At 49.8% G+C, this 16,008-nt stretch overlaps 1 protein-coding gene across 4 annotated transcripts in view; it reads left to right on the plus strand.

Annotated features, from left to right (window-relative positions):
- CCDC18 (coiled-coil domain containing 18) overlaps positions 1-16,008 on the plus strand; it is a 574,107-nt gene that overhangs the window by 286,612 nt on the left and 271,487 nt on the right. The gene's annotated exons all lie outside the window — the stretch shown is intronic.

Consider the following 16,008-nt stretch of genomic DNA (forward strand, 5'->3'; position numbering starts at 1 on the left):
ACTGTCCCCATAGGAAGCAGGGTCAAGACTGATTTGCATAAGGCGGAGTTCAGACTGGGGTGGTGTGGTGAGCAAAAAAAACAATGGATTAAACCCAGATCTGTGGCTGGGGGTGAATATTTGCATGGTTCAGCATTCTGTCCATCATCTGTTCTTTTTGCAGATTATTTTTGACAATACTGCAAATAAAAATAAATATGGTCCAAAATGTCCACTACTTGTAGGAACTTTGTCCAGGATTAGATTTTAGGTGCGGCACGACAAAATGCACAAACAGCTGTCCTGTTGTACATTGTTCCAGTCTCTTCAAACACTCTCCCCACAATTGCAATTAGTTTCCAGCATCTTCTTCTGTCAGTCCCTGTTTCTCTTGATCAGAGATGATTAAAAACTGCACCATATTTTCCTTTGCACTCCAAGAGCCCTTATGCAGACCTTTAAGGAATGCTTTTTATTGTATTATTATAAAAATGGTAAATTGTTTTATTATTTTGTTTTTGTAATCTTGCATCCATAAACATAGATGGTCATTATGACCCTGGCAGTCTTCTCACCGCCAGGGTTAACGTGGCTGTATCACCACCAACAGTCTGGTGGTAATGAACGCCAAATTATGACAATGGCAGTAATCCCTCCCATAGACAGTCAATGTACCACACCAACTGCCAGCACGGTATGAACACCAAACTTGGCGGTAGCCACCTACAGGCAGGCTGAATACAAGGATCTGCCCACCATAGTATGACATAGCACACCGCCACGATTTCCGGGGCGGTAGCAACAACACCAAAAGCCTGGCGGAAACACATCACTGAAAAGGAGACACTCACCTCCAGGGACACACAGGAGTCCGCGTCCGCCATGGAACTTGAACTGCAAGTATTCCCGATGCTGTACCACACCATGGCCGTCCTGGAGTGACGACGATGGTGAGTACAGTCGCCTAGGACTTAAGAGTGGGAGAGAGGGGGGGAAGTGTCACAAACACTCACAACACACAACACACACCACACACCCAGTAACACATGCACAGGAATAAACAGAACCCCGGAGTAAATAAAAGCAGGACACATACTCCGTTCCAACCACTGTATTCCTTTTGTATGAATATCTAAAATGCAAAAACATGCACAACTGCAGAAATAAAGAAATGCAGGCCCAAAGGCCAGTCCAAAGTCACTAATGCCCACAGGGCAAAATCCAAGCCCCAACTTGACTTCTGACAACATCGGGACTCCACTGTTCAGGGGCATCATGTTGGAAATAGCCAGGCACCTCAGGGGGTAAGGGGTGGGGTGGGTGCCGGTTTGCAACTCATTGTGAGGGGGCTCCTAGCCCACTGGTTCTGGATGGGGCTTCCTGCCCACAAGATGAGGAGGAAGCTAGCTACCCACTGGTTCTGGAGGAACCTTCCTGCACAGAGGAGGAGGAGGATGAGGAGGGGGCTGGCTGCCCACAGGATGAGGAGGGGGCTGGCTGCCCACAGGATGAGGAGGGGGCTGGCTGCCCACAGGATGAGGAGGGGGCTGGCTGCCCACAGCATGAGGAGGGGGCCTCCTGCCCACTGGTTCTGGAGGGGGCCTCCTGCCCACAAGATGAGGAGGGGGCCGGGTGCCCACTGGTTCTGGAGGGTTGCTGGCTGCCCACTGGTTCTGGAGGGTTGCTGGCTGCCCACTGGTTCTGGAGGGTTGCTGGCTGCCCACTGGTTCTGGAGGGTTGCTGGCTGCCCACTGGTTCTGGAGGGTTGCTGGCTGCCCACTGGTTCTGGAGGGTTGCTGGCTGCCCACTGGTTCTGGAGGGTTGCTGGCTGCCCACTGGTTCTGGAGGGGGCTTCCTGCCCACTGGTTCTGGAGGGGGCTGGCTGCCCACTGGTTCTGGAGGGGGCTGGCTGCCCACTGGTTCTGGAGGGGGCTGGCCGCCCACAGGATGCGGAGGGGCTGGCTGGCTGCCCACAGGATGAGGAGGGGGCTGGCTGGCTGCCCACAGGATGAGGAGGGGGCTGGCTGTCCACTAGTTCCGGATGCTTCTCCTTGGCCTCTAGTTCTGGATGCTGCTCCTTGGCCTCTGGTTCTGGATGCTGCTCCTTGGCCTCTGGTTCCGGATGCTGCTCCTTGGCCTCTGGTTCCGGATGCTGCTCCTTGGCCTCTGGTTCCGGATGCTGCTCCTTGGCCTCTGGTTCCGGATGCTGCTCCTTGGCCTCTAGTTCCGGATGCTGCTCCTTGGCCTCTGGTTCCGGATGCTGCTCCCTGGCCACTATATTGTGGGCCTCTTGATCCAAGGATTACTGTGGGGCCTCCTTGTCCAGGGATTTCTGGGGCTCAACCTTGTCTGGGGATATCTGTGGGGCCTCCTTGTCCAGGGATTGCTGGGGCTCTACCTTGTATAGGGATATCTGTCGGGCCTCCTTCTCCAGGGATTTCTGGGGCTCTTCCTTGTCCAAGGGATTCCTGTGGGGCCTCCTTCTCCAGAGATTTCTAGGGCTCCTCCTTGGCCTTTGATGTCTGGGGCTCTTCCTTGGCCTTTGATGTCTGGGGCTCTTCCTTAGCCTTTGATGTCTGGGGCTCTTCCTTAGCCTTTGATGTCTGGGGCTCTTCCTTGGCCTTTGATGTCTGGGGCTCTTCCTTGGCCTTGGATGTCTGGGGCTCTTCCTTGGCCTTGGATGTCTGGGGCTCCTCCTTGGCCTTGGATGTCTGGGGCTCCTCCTTGGCCTTGGATGTCTAGGGCTCCTCCTTGCCCTTGGATGTCGAGGGGGCCTCCTTGGCCTTAGATTTCTTGGGCTCCTCCTTGGCCTTGAATGTCTGGGGGGGCCTCCTTGGCCTTTGATTTCTTGGGCTCCACCTTGGCCTGGGATGTCTGGGGGGCCTCCTTGGCCTTTGATTTCTGGGGGGCCTCCTTGGCCTTGGATGTCTGGGGCTCCTCCTTGCCCCTTGATTTTTGGGGGGCCTCCTTGGGCAGGAACTTCGTTGGGGCCTCCTTGGTCCTGGGTTTTGTAGGTGGTCCAATGGACTTGCCAGTCTGTTTGAGAGAGGGGCGGCACCTTAGCCCTCCGTTTGGGGGGGTGGGGAGTGTCCATGTTGCGTGGGTCCGGCCTAACACTCGTATGCCCCAAACTGCCAGCTGGAGACTTTGGGGGTGGAGCTGTGTCGGACTGGGTGCTTGAGGTACTGGCCTGGTGTGGTTGAGCCTTCCTTTTACTGGCAGGACAGGGGGGGAGGGGTAGGGAAGAGGTCAAGGCGGGAAAGCTTCTTAGGGACAATGAGATGGAATGTGGGAGGAGGGATGGAGTGGATGTAGAGGGAGTGGTTGTAGGAGGAGGAGGAGGAGATGCGCTGGACTTGGGTGCAGGTGCATGGACAGTGTGTGTGTGTGTGAGGTGGATGGCTGTTGGGGGTCTGAGTGCCAAGTGTGTGTGTGTTACTGGAAGGGGGCAGACAGGGTGGGGAGGACAAACCTGACGTGTGAATGGATGTTGTGGTGGTGTCTGCAAGTGTGATGGGTGTGCTGCATGTGGTGGTGACTGTGCATGTGGTGTGTGGGGTGCATGTCGGCAGGTCTGCTGTTGTGGTGACTGTGGGCAAGGCTGTGCAGGTGGCAGGATCTGGGAATGTTGATGCAGTGCATGCAGGTGTGAGTGAAGATGTGACTGTAAAGGAGGAGGAGGAGACAGTGGAGGCAGTGAATGATGTAATGTGTGCATCTGGGTGTTGGCTGTGTGAGTACTTGTGGATTGAAGTGTGCTGCCTGTGTTTGTCTGTGCAAGTCGTGTGTGTTGTTTTGGGTGCATGCTTGTCAGAATGTGTGCGTGGGATGGGTTGGGGATAAGGAGACTGGGTATTGGTAGTAGGAGGGGGTGGATGAAACAGGGACACTGGCTGCCGTCATTGAAGAGGCCGGAGCCTGAAACGATCTCTGTAGGGCCGCCAGCCCACAGTGGATGCCCTCCAGGAAGGCATTGCATTGCTGCATCTGGGATGCCAGCCCTTGGATGGCATTCACAGTGGTTGACTGCCCTACAGAGAGAGATCTCAGGAGGTCAATAGCCTCCTCACTGAGGGCAGCAGGGCTGACTGGGGCAGGGGCTGAGGTGCCTTGGGTGAAGGAGTTGCCCACCCTCCTGGGTGAGCGGGCATGGGCAACTCGGGGGCTACTGGGAGGGCGGTGCTGGTTCGGGGGTGGCAGTAGAACCTGTAGCTGGGGTGGTCCCAGAGGGGTCCGCCGCCACCAGGGAGCTCCCATCGGAAGATGATGCAGAGTCATTGGTGTCACATCCTGTCCCCGCCGTGGTGCTCCCCTCGCCCTCTGTCCCACTGGTCCCCTCAGCGTCGGTGGGCTCTGCCTCCTGGGTCCTGTGGGCTGCAGCTTCCTCACTCGTCATTGCCCCTGCTCCTTCACCAAATGATGCTAATGCACATATGTACAGGATGACAAAAGGAGCGGGGGAGAGAAAGGGAGCACAGGGTCAATCTCAGCACCAACAGCACAGATGGCAGACACATCACTGTCACACACTGAGACTGAGAATGGGCAGTATTAATCCACTCTGGATACCATTGGCTATGTACCACAGCAGGTAAGAGCCAAACACTGCCAGCCACACACCAACTGGGACCAGCTAAGCCCTGCCTGACATGGCACGTCTCATACCTAGCTATATAATACATGCTTTCAACCCTAATATCCTGAGCTGGACCACGCAGCAATATCTGAACTCGCATATTGGGGCATCCACTGACTAGTACCCTGAACCCAAATCCCATGCCAGGCAACAGAGATGGTTGACATACACACTGTACTCACCCCCTTGTGGCTGCTGTGATGACCTCAAGAAACCCATCCAGCTCTGGGTAGGCCATCACCAGTATGTGGGCCATCACAGGGGGGTCAGGTTCCGTCGGGCACCCCTTCCTCGTTGGGAGGCCATCCCCAGCTGGGCCTCCACGGTCTTCCGGGCCGAGCGTCTCAGGTCCTCCTATGGTTTCCTGCAGTGGGTGCTTCGCCTGCTATAGACCCCCAGGGTCCGCATGTCCTTAGCACACCACAATCCCTTCTTCTGATGGGCGCTGACCTGCAGAAGAAACACAGAAGGCGGGACACCATGAACCTGACAATCCAGCCTGTCACACATATGGCCCACAAAAAGCACTTCCCCTCATCAGGCACACACATGACCCGTACCCCTGCATTGACGCTGCCACCAGCCATTCCCCCCCCCCGACCTGACACTGCCAGTACACACACATCTCCATGCAGTCATGTCGCCATGGTGTACTCACCTGTTTGTCTGAAGGCACATAGAACTGCCCATACTGGGGTAGGACCCCGTCCACAAGGCACTCCAACTCCTCTGACGTGAAGGCTGGGGCCCTTTCCCCTGTAGCACGAGCCATGGGAGGTTCCAGACACAGGTCACAGTAGCACACGCAGTGGAGATGTCGTTCTCTGGAAAGCCAGGAATCAAGTGAAGTGTTAGAAAGGAAATGGCAGTCACATCCGCGGCGGTGCACACTGTCACCGCCGGCTTTGCTCATCATTCGTTCCCGTACTCCATGAAGAGCCATGTTAGCCAATGAGGAATTGCACAGCGGTGCGGACCGCCTTCCGCCATGATGCCAGCACGAGCAGTGTGAGGTCATTTCCGCCTTTCCCTGAATACAGGACAGACGGGTGCCATTTACTACTGCTGGTACACATGTACAGATTAATAAGTGAGTCATTGTAGTCGAATGTACACAGTTCCAGTGTCCATCATACAAACATGCTCTGTGCACACTGCTGCAGTGTGTTCATGGTTCCTGTTGACATTCCTTTTCTACAATTGGGTCCCTTAGGTACCAACCACTGCAGAGGAATAGGAGGAGGCAAACACTCATGTACAGACCCCTTGTGGACTTGGCTACACTAGAGGACCGGCACATCATACTTACCTATCGTCTGGACAGGGCCACAATCACAGAGCTGTATATACAATTGGAGCCTGATCTGCTACCTGCTATCCGTAGCACCACAGCAATCCCCCCTCTTGTGCAGGTACTCCAGTGCTCCATTTCCTGGATACAGGCTCCTTTCTGGTGACAGTGGGCTTGGCTGCAGGGATGTCACAGTCAATGTTCTCTATTGTGCTTGCAGGGGTTTTGTCTGCCTTGCTCAAATACATGTGCAGCTACATTGCATTCCCCTAGGTAGAGGACTTACCCACTGTGAAGGCTGGATTCTGTGCAATGGGACGTATACCACATGTAATTGAGGCCATCAACGGGACCCATATTGCCTTTAGCCCCCCCCCTCCCCCCCCCCCCCAACCGGGCCAATGAACAAGAGTACAAGAATCAGAAGAGTTTCCACTCACTCAATGTCCAGATGGTGTGCCTGGCTGACCAGTACGTCTCCCACGTCACTGCCAAGTATCCAAGGTCTGTGCATGATGCCTTTGTTCTGAGGAATAGCAGTGTCCCACAGCTGATGGCACAACTATAGAGGCACGGAGTGTTGCTTATAGGTGAGCCTGAGCCCCCACCCAATGTATGTCAGTGTATGCCTTCAGGAGTCATACCCCCTGCCAATTTGCAAGGCTAATGTGTGTCCCTCACTTCTTGCAGGTGATTCCGGCTACCCAAACCTGTCGTGGCTCATGACCCCTGTTAGGAATCCGAGAACAGGGGCTGAAAATAGGTATAATGATGCCTATTGGTGTACTAGGAGGATTGTCGAAAGGACCTTCGGTCTCCTGAAGGCTAGGTTCAGGTGCCTCCATCTGACAGGTGGATACCTATGCTACTCCCCTGAGAAGGTCTGCAGAATCGTTGTTGTGTGCTGCATGTTGCACAATTTGGCCCTCAGACGGCATGTACCCTATCTGCAGGAGAAGGGGGGTGACAATGCAGCTGTGGCAGCAGTGGACACTGAGGACAGTGAGGAGGAGGAAGAGGAGGAGGATGTGGACAACAGGTCACATTTGATCCAGCAGTACTTCCAATGACACTCGGGTAAGACTGTTGAACTAAGGAAGACTACATTTTAGTGTTGTACTGTGTGCATCCCACCTGACTGTCACCTATATCTTCCCTTATTGCAGATACTGGTGTTGTTCCAACAGTGTACTGCTGTGATGTGTACAGACTGCTGAGACACATTTGTTGGATGGGTCAATGTGTTATTGGACATTTACACAGGATCATGCAGTTCATTACAGTTTGTTACATTGTACATTACCTGTAGATAATGCACTATTACAAAAGTTGTGTCCAAGGGGGTTTATTTTAAATAGTTCCAGAATGGGAAATGCAATAGAGTGGGGTGATGGCTGGCAATAGTCCAGGGTATTGGTCCAGTCTGTTTGTAGCACAGGTCCAGTGTCCAAGGGGCCATAGGAAGGGGAGGAATAGCAGTTCAAAGTGGACAAGGTGACACAGTGGAACACAAGGGGGACATTCAGGAGGGTCTAATTTCCTGGCGGTGGTCCTGGTCTTGGCAAGTGTCTCTGGTGTCTGTCCGGGTCACAGGGAAAGTTTGTGGGGTGGTTCACCTTCTGCAGGGGAAGGGGTGCTGGTGGCCTGTGGGTCCTGTGGCAGGGCCTCCTGTCCACTAGCTGCAGCAGATGTGGAGGGCTGGTTAGTTGACTGGATAGTGAAAGGGGCCCGCTGGTGTGATGTGTACTCCCTCATGATTTTGGCCATATGACCCAGCACCCCTGCTATGGAGACCATGGTGGTGTTGAGAGCCTGCAATTCTTTCCTGATCTCCTGGTGGTGTTCCTCCTGCAGCCGCTGGTTCTCCTGCATGATGTCTATCACCTGACCCATCTTGTCCTGGGATTGTTGGTAAGCCCCCAGGACATTGGTGAACGCCTCCTGGACAGTAGGTTCCCTGGGCCTGTCCTCCCCCTGGCGCACAGCTCTCCTCCGAGTGTCCCTGTGCCTGTGTCCCCTGAATAGTGTGCCCACTGAGACTGACCCCAAGTCCCTCATTGTCTTGCCTGTGAGATGTGGACTGGTGTCCCTGTACAGGGGGGCACACTGCTGATTGACGTGTACTGGGGACAGAGGTCTGGGGATGTTGGGTGGCTGCTGTGGTGTTGGATACTGAGGAGGGGGAGGCTCTGTGGTGGACTGGCGGTGGGCTGGGGTATCCAACTGACCAGTGGTTCCTGATGGGCCAGGGAGTTCATCCAGATCTCCAGAGTTGCTGTCATCACTGGCAGCATCTTCTGCTGGGGGACTGGGTAGCCGTGGCACCTCCTCGACGCTGGCAGTGGCTGGGCACCTGTGGGGATGTAAGTGGTGTATTATGCTACATGTCTGTGAAATATTCCTCATCCCTAGCTTTCCCTATATCATTGCCGTAGCCCTGCCACCTTTGTGTATGGTGTTGTATTGTTTGGTTGGTTCTCCATGCTGTGCATGCATTGGTGGTGGGTGTACATGCAGGGCTTGAAGGGATGTGCATGCAGTGGGTATGGCATGCAGGGCTTGGCATTTGGGTTAGTTAATTGTGGCGGTGCACTGTGCGGGATGGAGTAGAGTGATGTGTTTCAGGATAGGGGTGGTGGGTGGTGGGGGCATGCAGATATGGGGGGGATAGGTAGTAAGATTGACTCAACAGTGTCCAGTCCTCCAGCAACTCCAGTGAGTCCCTCAGGATGCAGGATTGTCAATACTTGCTCCTCCCATGCTGTCAGCTGTGGGGGAGGAGGTGGGGGTCCACCGCCAGTCCTCTGGATGGTGAGCTGGTGCCTTGCTGCAATGGAACGTACCTTCCCCGTAGGTCGTTCCACCTCTTCCTGATGTTGTCCCTTGTTCGTGGATGCTGTCCCACGGCGTTCACCCAGTCCACGATCCTCCGCCATAGCTCCATCTTCCTGGCAATGGAGATCCGCTGGACCTGTTCTCCAAACAGCTGTGCCTATACCCTGACTATTTCCTCAACCATGACCTGCAACTCTTCATAAGTGAAACGGGGTGCCTTTGTGTGGACATGGGTGTTGTATGGTGTGTGTGTTGTGCAGAGGGTGTAGAGTAATGTGGTGGGGCTTGGGGTGTGTGGTGCGTGACGGATAAGTGGGTGGTTGTGATGTGTGTGTGAAGTTGTCTCTGTAATTTGCATGGCTAGCTTATTGCATTCTTTTCGTGTTAGCGATTGATTGTAGGTGATGGGGGGGGGGTTTATAGTGCTGTTAGCGGGTGTGTGTGGTGGGTGTATTTTTGTCAAGTGTGGGTTTTTGTTCTGGCCAATGTTGTCTTGTTTTGTCTTTGGGTAGCCTTAGCTGCCGCCGCGGTGTTCACCGCCAATGGTTTACTGTCGTTGAATGTCTGCTGTGGTCGGTCATTATTTGGAGGGCATAGTGTTGGTGGCGTAACGGTATGGGTGGTAGGACTGACAGTTTATCATGTTCAGTGGGTCTAGTGGATTTGTGGTTGTGGCTGTTTTCTGTCAGTTTTGGATGTATATGTCATAATGGGGCAGACGCATGTCCGCCTCTGCAGCGGTATGTTGGCGGCAGCCAGCGCGGCGGTATTCAGTTTTTACCGCCAATGTCATAATGAGGGCCTTAATTAGGTTGTAGCATGATATCATGTTATTACAGATCCTAATGGAACGGGAGCAGCACAAAAGTGAAGCACATAGTGTCAGGTTTTCTTAGTAGCAGTTTTTGAGGTCAAGGTGAGCACGCAGGGACAACCACGGGAGAACAGCTACATTGCATTGATATGTGATAAGGGTAGGTTACCAACTCATTATAGGATAGGGTCCATCTCTACTCCAGACCATTAAGGTAGTGATACCACACAGGAGGAGTCACATCCATTACCCTCTGCACGCCAAATATCCGGTTGCATCTTGTTCTTAAGGTAGTCTTTATCTTGCCAACTCATGCCCATTATGCATGAAAGTAACTGAACGCATTTCTTTTAGCAACTAGTAGTAGCAGTTTGGAAACTTGTATAGGCACCAGTATTCTGAATGAGCAATGATGCAGGGTATTCAAACCTATAGATTCTTTTCCTAAGAATGTCTATTTTAAATTGATTCAAATTTCATTTTGTTTTTCTAAATAAACTGCATTAAAATTAATATGTATACTTCATACCTTAACAATTTTCTAAAATCTTAATTAAGAAAATAATAAACGTGAATTACATGCTTGCGAAGCTGGCGTGAATGTTTATTCTTTTGGTTAAATGTTAATAAAGTTGATAATATTATTGCTGATATGTATGTAGCTGAAAAGGATTTGATCATATTTCTGTAATTGTGGGAGAAATGACTGTCATAAGTTCTTGCTTTTTTGGGGATGGAGTTTTTCCGGGATGCCCTTATGGTGTATACATGTGACTTTTAAATTGGCATACCCCCCAATAGTACATATTTTTTCTTTGTGGTAGGGGATCTAGGGAGGAGTTTCTTGTCCCTTACGGGTATCGCCAGACTCTAGAATAGGGTGGCCCGCTGCGTTCTTCTGAAGTGACTCATTGATATACATACGACTTCATATGGGAGGTTATGTGATGACATACATGCTTTGGAAGTACCTGGAAAGATTTCCCTAGCCGCTCCCCGGTCCTTCTTAGGATCAGGTTTTTAAGCAGTGCTAAGAGAGGGGCTACGGGTAGGTCTTACTGTCCCAACTACTCCCTACCCAACCAGCCTTATCCACTTTTTTGGAAGGTTGTGAGAAAGGGAGCTGGGGGAGGGTGCAAGGGGCACCCAAGCTCCTACCATCCTTCCTTTCACTGCTCCGCCCACATCACAAACAGAAGAAGTGACCCGGAGGTGGGGCATTGAAAGGAAGGACTAGGATTTCTCATAGTCCCTCCGTTTTCCTCCCCTTCCTGCTCCAGCATCCAGGTTCATTAGTCATAGTTCCTTCATCTCAGTGCTTCTCTGTCCAGGAAAATCACCGCAACAGCAATGAGATGTGTATCTGTGCCGCATCAATGAACCAGCTGTTTGACTTTTTTTTAAAACCCTAAAAAATTCAAAAGGTGTCTGGCTCTTTGATGGAGCACATAATTGTGTGTCTGTGCCCCAGAAAGGAGCCAGATGCTGCTTTGATATTTTTTTATTATACTGAGCAAACTCCAAACAGTATTTGGCTCTTCGTTGGGACAAACGATGTATTGACCATGAAACATTGATAATGAAATAATCTAATAAATAGAAATTGGAATGAAGGAAAATAATGTATTTTTAAATAAATGATCCCAAGAATCTGAATTCTGGATTACCATAAAGCCTGGTAAATCCGATGAAGATTGTACGAAAAGTGTTTGTGTGGATACTTACAATGCGAACCCAATAATGTACGGAAACTCAATAAATTGCAAAGGCCCTACCATCCTTTATTCCAAATTTAAATGGTAGCCCACAAGTTTATAAAGCCCTGTTGCTCAGCCCAGGAAAGCACAAGAAAATACCGGCCCTGGAAAGAGCAAGGAAGAATCTTGGAGTTAGCTTGATTTTTGAGATGTCTGTAGCCGTGTTATTTGGGACTGACGTCAGACAGTAAGTAAAGAAACTTGCCAAGTCCCGACATTTCTGAAAATTAAGAAATACTGCAGTCATGAGTGCTTAGCTTGAGTGGATGCTTTCACTCTCTTACTCGGAATGCTTTGCAAATGTCACGCTTTGGTCAAAAAACAGAAATCCTTCAAATTTCTGTGACCTATTTCTAGAATTCGTGTTGAACATCAAAAGTACTACCACCCAGCATTCCTTCATTTTTTGGCTGATCGAAACAGTATCTCCCATGAATGTGTTAGTGGGTCTGTCGTAATGTACAGTCAGTTCTGTATCCATGCGAAGTCAATGTGGCGTTCTGGCCTGTTCCAGGTCCATGCAATAAGCCCAGTCTATTATTTAAGGTACAGTTTTTATCGGGAGAAGGGCGTGTATATATGTATATATATATATATATATATATATATATTAAACACATTTTGAGTTTGAAGTTTAGATGAGCTACTCGGCCAACATGGCCTTGATCTAGTTAGAATAATGAAATTATAAACAAAAAAGCAATATCAACAAAATATTTCTGCCTGTCAGATCTATCCCCACCCTCCACCCTCGTATCTACTGCCATACATAAATGTAGCCTGGGTATCCTATTGTTCCTCCCACCCCGGTTCAATCTACCCCCGTCCCCGAAATGCCCGGACTTCATCATCAATCATGTGGTGTAAGGGACGGACTGGTTCCAGTTCTGTACTCTTGTAAACCGTCCAGCTCTTCCATATTTTGGGGTATTTTTGAGGGCAACCCCTCGCCTCATATACTGCAATCTCTAAGCCCCACAATGGTCCATACCTCTCTTCCACACTGCCGGGGTGGGGGAGGGTTCTCTGCCTTCCACTCTTTAGCTGTATCTCGTCTGGCTAAGGTCAATCCTAGGTAAAGCAGGGACAATTTATATCTATCTCAACCCAGGTTATTTGTAAGGTGTAGGAGGGCAAGTCTTGGGTCCCTTGGGGTCTGACACGACAGAACCCCACCCAGGCAAGTTGTCACCCCCTTCCAGAATCTATCTAACTCACACAGGTCCATACTGTGTAGAGGAATTTGCCCTCTACCATACCACAACGAAGACAGGCTGGAGAGGCAATTGCTTCCATGCGCAAAAGTCGATGGCGAGTACGGTAGATCTTATATAAGTATTTGAATTGGATTAGCTGGAGTGGGGCTGCGATGGCCATCTCTTGTGGTGTCCCCAGAATCTCTGTCCAATCTTCATTTTCCAGTTCCCCAACATCAGCCTTCCACGCCACGCAAAGGGCACCAAATATGTCTGGTTGGTTGGATATTAGTGTTTGACAGATTTTCACCACTTTATGGTCACCTAGGTCTCCCATAATAGGTTTTCCCTCCAAGGGATTTAAGTTTTGAAACCCAGTCAAGGCGGATATATACATATGGGATCTGTGGTGGAACTGGAGGTATCTGTGGAATTGACTTTGATGGAGTTGATATCCTGCCTGTAGGGATTGGAAGGATTTGAGGACCGTACCTTGCGTTACATCACCCAGGGTAGATATCCCATCTGCTCTGTCAGTTTGCCCCACCATTTCAGCCGCTTCAGTGATGAATGTCACAAGTTTAGCACTACTCTCGTTGTCGAGGGAAGGCCACCCTCCCCCCAACCCCACCATACAAAAATGCGATTGATGGGGTGGTTCCCATTGACCATTTGTACACTGCATACGCCGTATCACCCAAGTGCATGAATATTTGATGGCAGGACTTTTGTAGTTTGCCTGTAGATCTGGAGTGTTGTGTCACAGAAAAGTGAAGAAATGGGGATTTTGTTTTTTTTAATCCATCCTTTGACTTTTGCAGGGCACTCGAGTTAATCAGATGTCCTGAAATGTGAGGAATATGTTCTAGTATGAGAGAGATGGTGCTGGATTACCATATTTTGGAAAATAATTGGCTACAAATCTGACAAATGTTTTGTTCAACACATTATTTTAACCTGGCTAGCAGTACTAGGGAAGCAAAAGAAGCCTTAATATGTTTGGATGTTGAACATATACGATTGAGGTATTGTTCAGATTTTTATTTTACTATGAATTTAATGCCCAAGTAAGTGAGTGTGCTCTCCTCATTTGATTTACTATTCAAATGTTTTGTTGACTGCTTTCAAAATTGAAATGACATTGGTTTTGCTCCAGTTTATACTGTGGCCGACCATTTTTTGATTTTGAAGTGACAAGTAACGCTTCTGCTGAAACCCACGGTACACCAACACCCAGACTTCACCTCAAATTGTACATGCACAGGCTCCCAGCCTGCCCTGCGGCCATTTGTGACGCTGCTCAAAGCTCCCCCACTCCCCGAATTTTACATCTAATGAACATTTTCCGTTTGGAGCATGTGTTGCTGTAGAACGAATGTTATGCAGTGACAGATTAGCAAAACCCACAGCCCTGTGGTGGCTTGGGAACAGAAGTGGAGGACATTTGGAACCGCATTTCAAGTGCCGGGGCGGCTCCTCCGCTATAGCGTGTGTGTGGATAGAAGTCCAAGTAGCAGCATTAAAAATGAAATCTTGTGCAACATAATCAGGAACACCTTTGTTGCTGCTTTTTTTTGTGTGTAATGTCCTCAAGGTGTGTCATGTAGTGTGTGTTCAGCTTCGGCATAACCAAACTGAATGAGTCTAAATAGACACATTTCCAAGCTACGTTTAATTTGGGTTTTGAAGGTGTGGTTGTTCAAATGCGATTAAACGTTTATTTTTCCTGATGAACCGAATATCTTGCATGATAACTATTGTACATCTATAATGAGTATTGCTGCTTTATTTTGCTAGTAACTGTGATTGTGGGGGAGGGGGAGCAATGACATAAATGTTTTGCATGAAATTAATATAAAACTTTTAGCAGAAAGTGAGGATGTGTTTGCAAAGCAACTATGTGTACCTGCATGAAGGGTTCCTCAACTAAAAAAGCCTGACATGCACTAACTCCTTTATAGGTGATAGTTGTAAGGGAAAATTATCTTCTAAGAGAGGAATTGCAGTGGACATAAATGGAGTGGCTCAAAGTGTTCCACCAGAAGCTTAGCGATGACAATATTGAGTTTGCAGGGAAAGGATACGGGATCCTAGCAGTGACTAACCTTTTAAGACCTTCCATAAAGGTCTTAATGACAGAGACTTTAAAAGTAGATATTTCTAATTTGCAGCTATCGTATCTAAGTGTAGGCTAGTCCTGTCTTCTTCAGGTGTAGCAAATACCAGACCACCTGTTAGACTGTGGTCGTTAAGGGCACACTGTTGTTCTTGGTACAGTAAATTACAAAACTTTTCCATTTAGCCACATTGTCAGGAGCAGCTCACGGTGCCAAAGAAGGGCAGGGAGGCACCTGCGCGAGTGGGGTGGGGGGATTAATAAAAATAAAAAAAACGTACCTGAATGGTTGCGCCCGCCGCTATCACCACCGCGCTGCTCCTCTCCTGCGCAGACAGGCTGCAGGCACAGGCTCCCAGGCTGCCCTGCGACCAGTCGTGACGCTGCTTAAAGTTCAGGCCCAGCCAGGGCGCTTACAGACAGACTGGCAAAACAGTGCCGGGCTGGAGAGAGCCTACTGCTCATGTGTGTTTGGCCAGCCGGAGACAGCTGGCCAAACATACATGTGCAGTGAGGGGGGAGTGCTGTGCACTCCCTCTCACTGCTAGTCACAGTCTGTGGTCCCGCCCCTGTTACCAAAAAACGATAATAAACATAGTTTATTATCGTTTTTTGGTGAAAGGTTTGCAGCTGCTAGTGGAGGGGCGACGCTTCTCTGCCCTAGCCTAGGAGCCACGCCTGCACATTGTATGCATTTGTTGTAGGTTTCCTAGTAGCAGCTATCCAAACTCTAAGACCTCCAGTACAAAATTGCAAGATTGAGCGACTTGAGGTTAAGATGCAGTAAGCGACTGTCATGCTAATAGTGCAAGTCTGGACGGAGCTGCAGTTTTGGTGTGGGTGAACAGATATCTCTAATGGTAGAGAATGCCACTGTAATGGCAGACCCACGGGCAATGAGAGTTATCATAATTGGCACCTGCTACATTTTCCACACTATGTAACACACTAGTGGCAGCGGTAAGAAGCATACCCTTGACCAGCTTATCGATAGAGAATTGCCCAAGGACAGTGGATGTGAATATATGGAGGTAAAGTTTTGGCATTTTGCCTTTTATGGACCGGCATACAGATCCACCGTTGAAGTTCCCCAGAGGCAGAAATATTGGTTGAGAATTTTGGAGTTGATTTCCTATTTATGTGTTTCTTGAAGAGTTGTGTTGAGTAAACGGGCACAGTCATTGTCCACCCCTAGGAGACACTGTGCCAGGATGTGTATATGGTGACAGAACTCACAGTGCCAAATGGCTCGGGCTACCGTGGACAATGTAGCATGTGTGTGCCCCCCTGTTCTGGGTGTAATACATGGTGGTCATATTGTATTCACAATTTAGGAGCACTTTGTTGGAGAGACTGGTTTGAAAGGCTCAAAGAGGTAGCTGTA

Source organism: Pleurodeles waltl, chromosome 4_2 (genome assembly GCF_031143425.1).
Source record: "Pleurodeles waltl isolate 20211129_DDA chromosome 4_2, aPleWal1.hap1.20221129, whole genome shotgun sequence".
NCBI classification, from domain to species: domain Eukaryota; kingdom Metazoa; phylum Chordata; class Amphibia; order Caudata; family Salamandridae; genus Pleurodeles; species Pleurodeles waltl.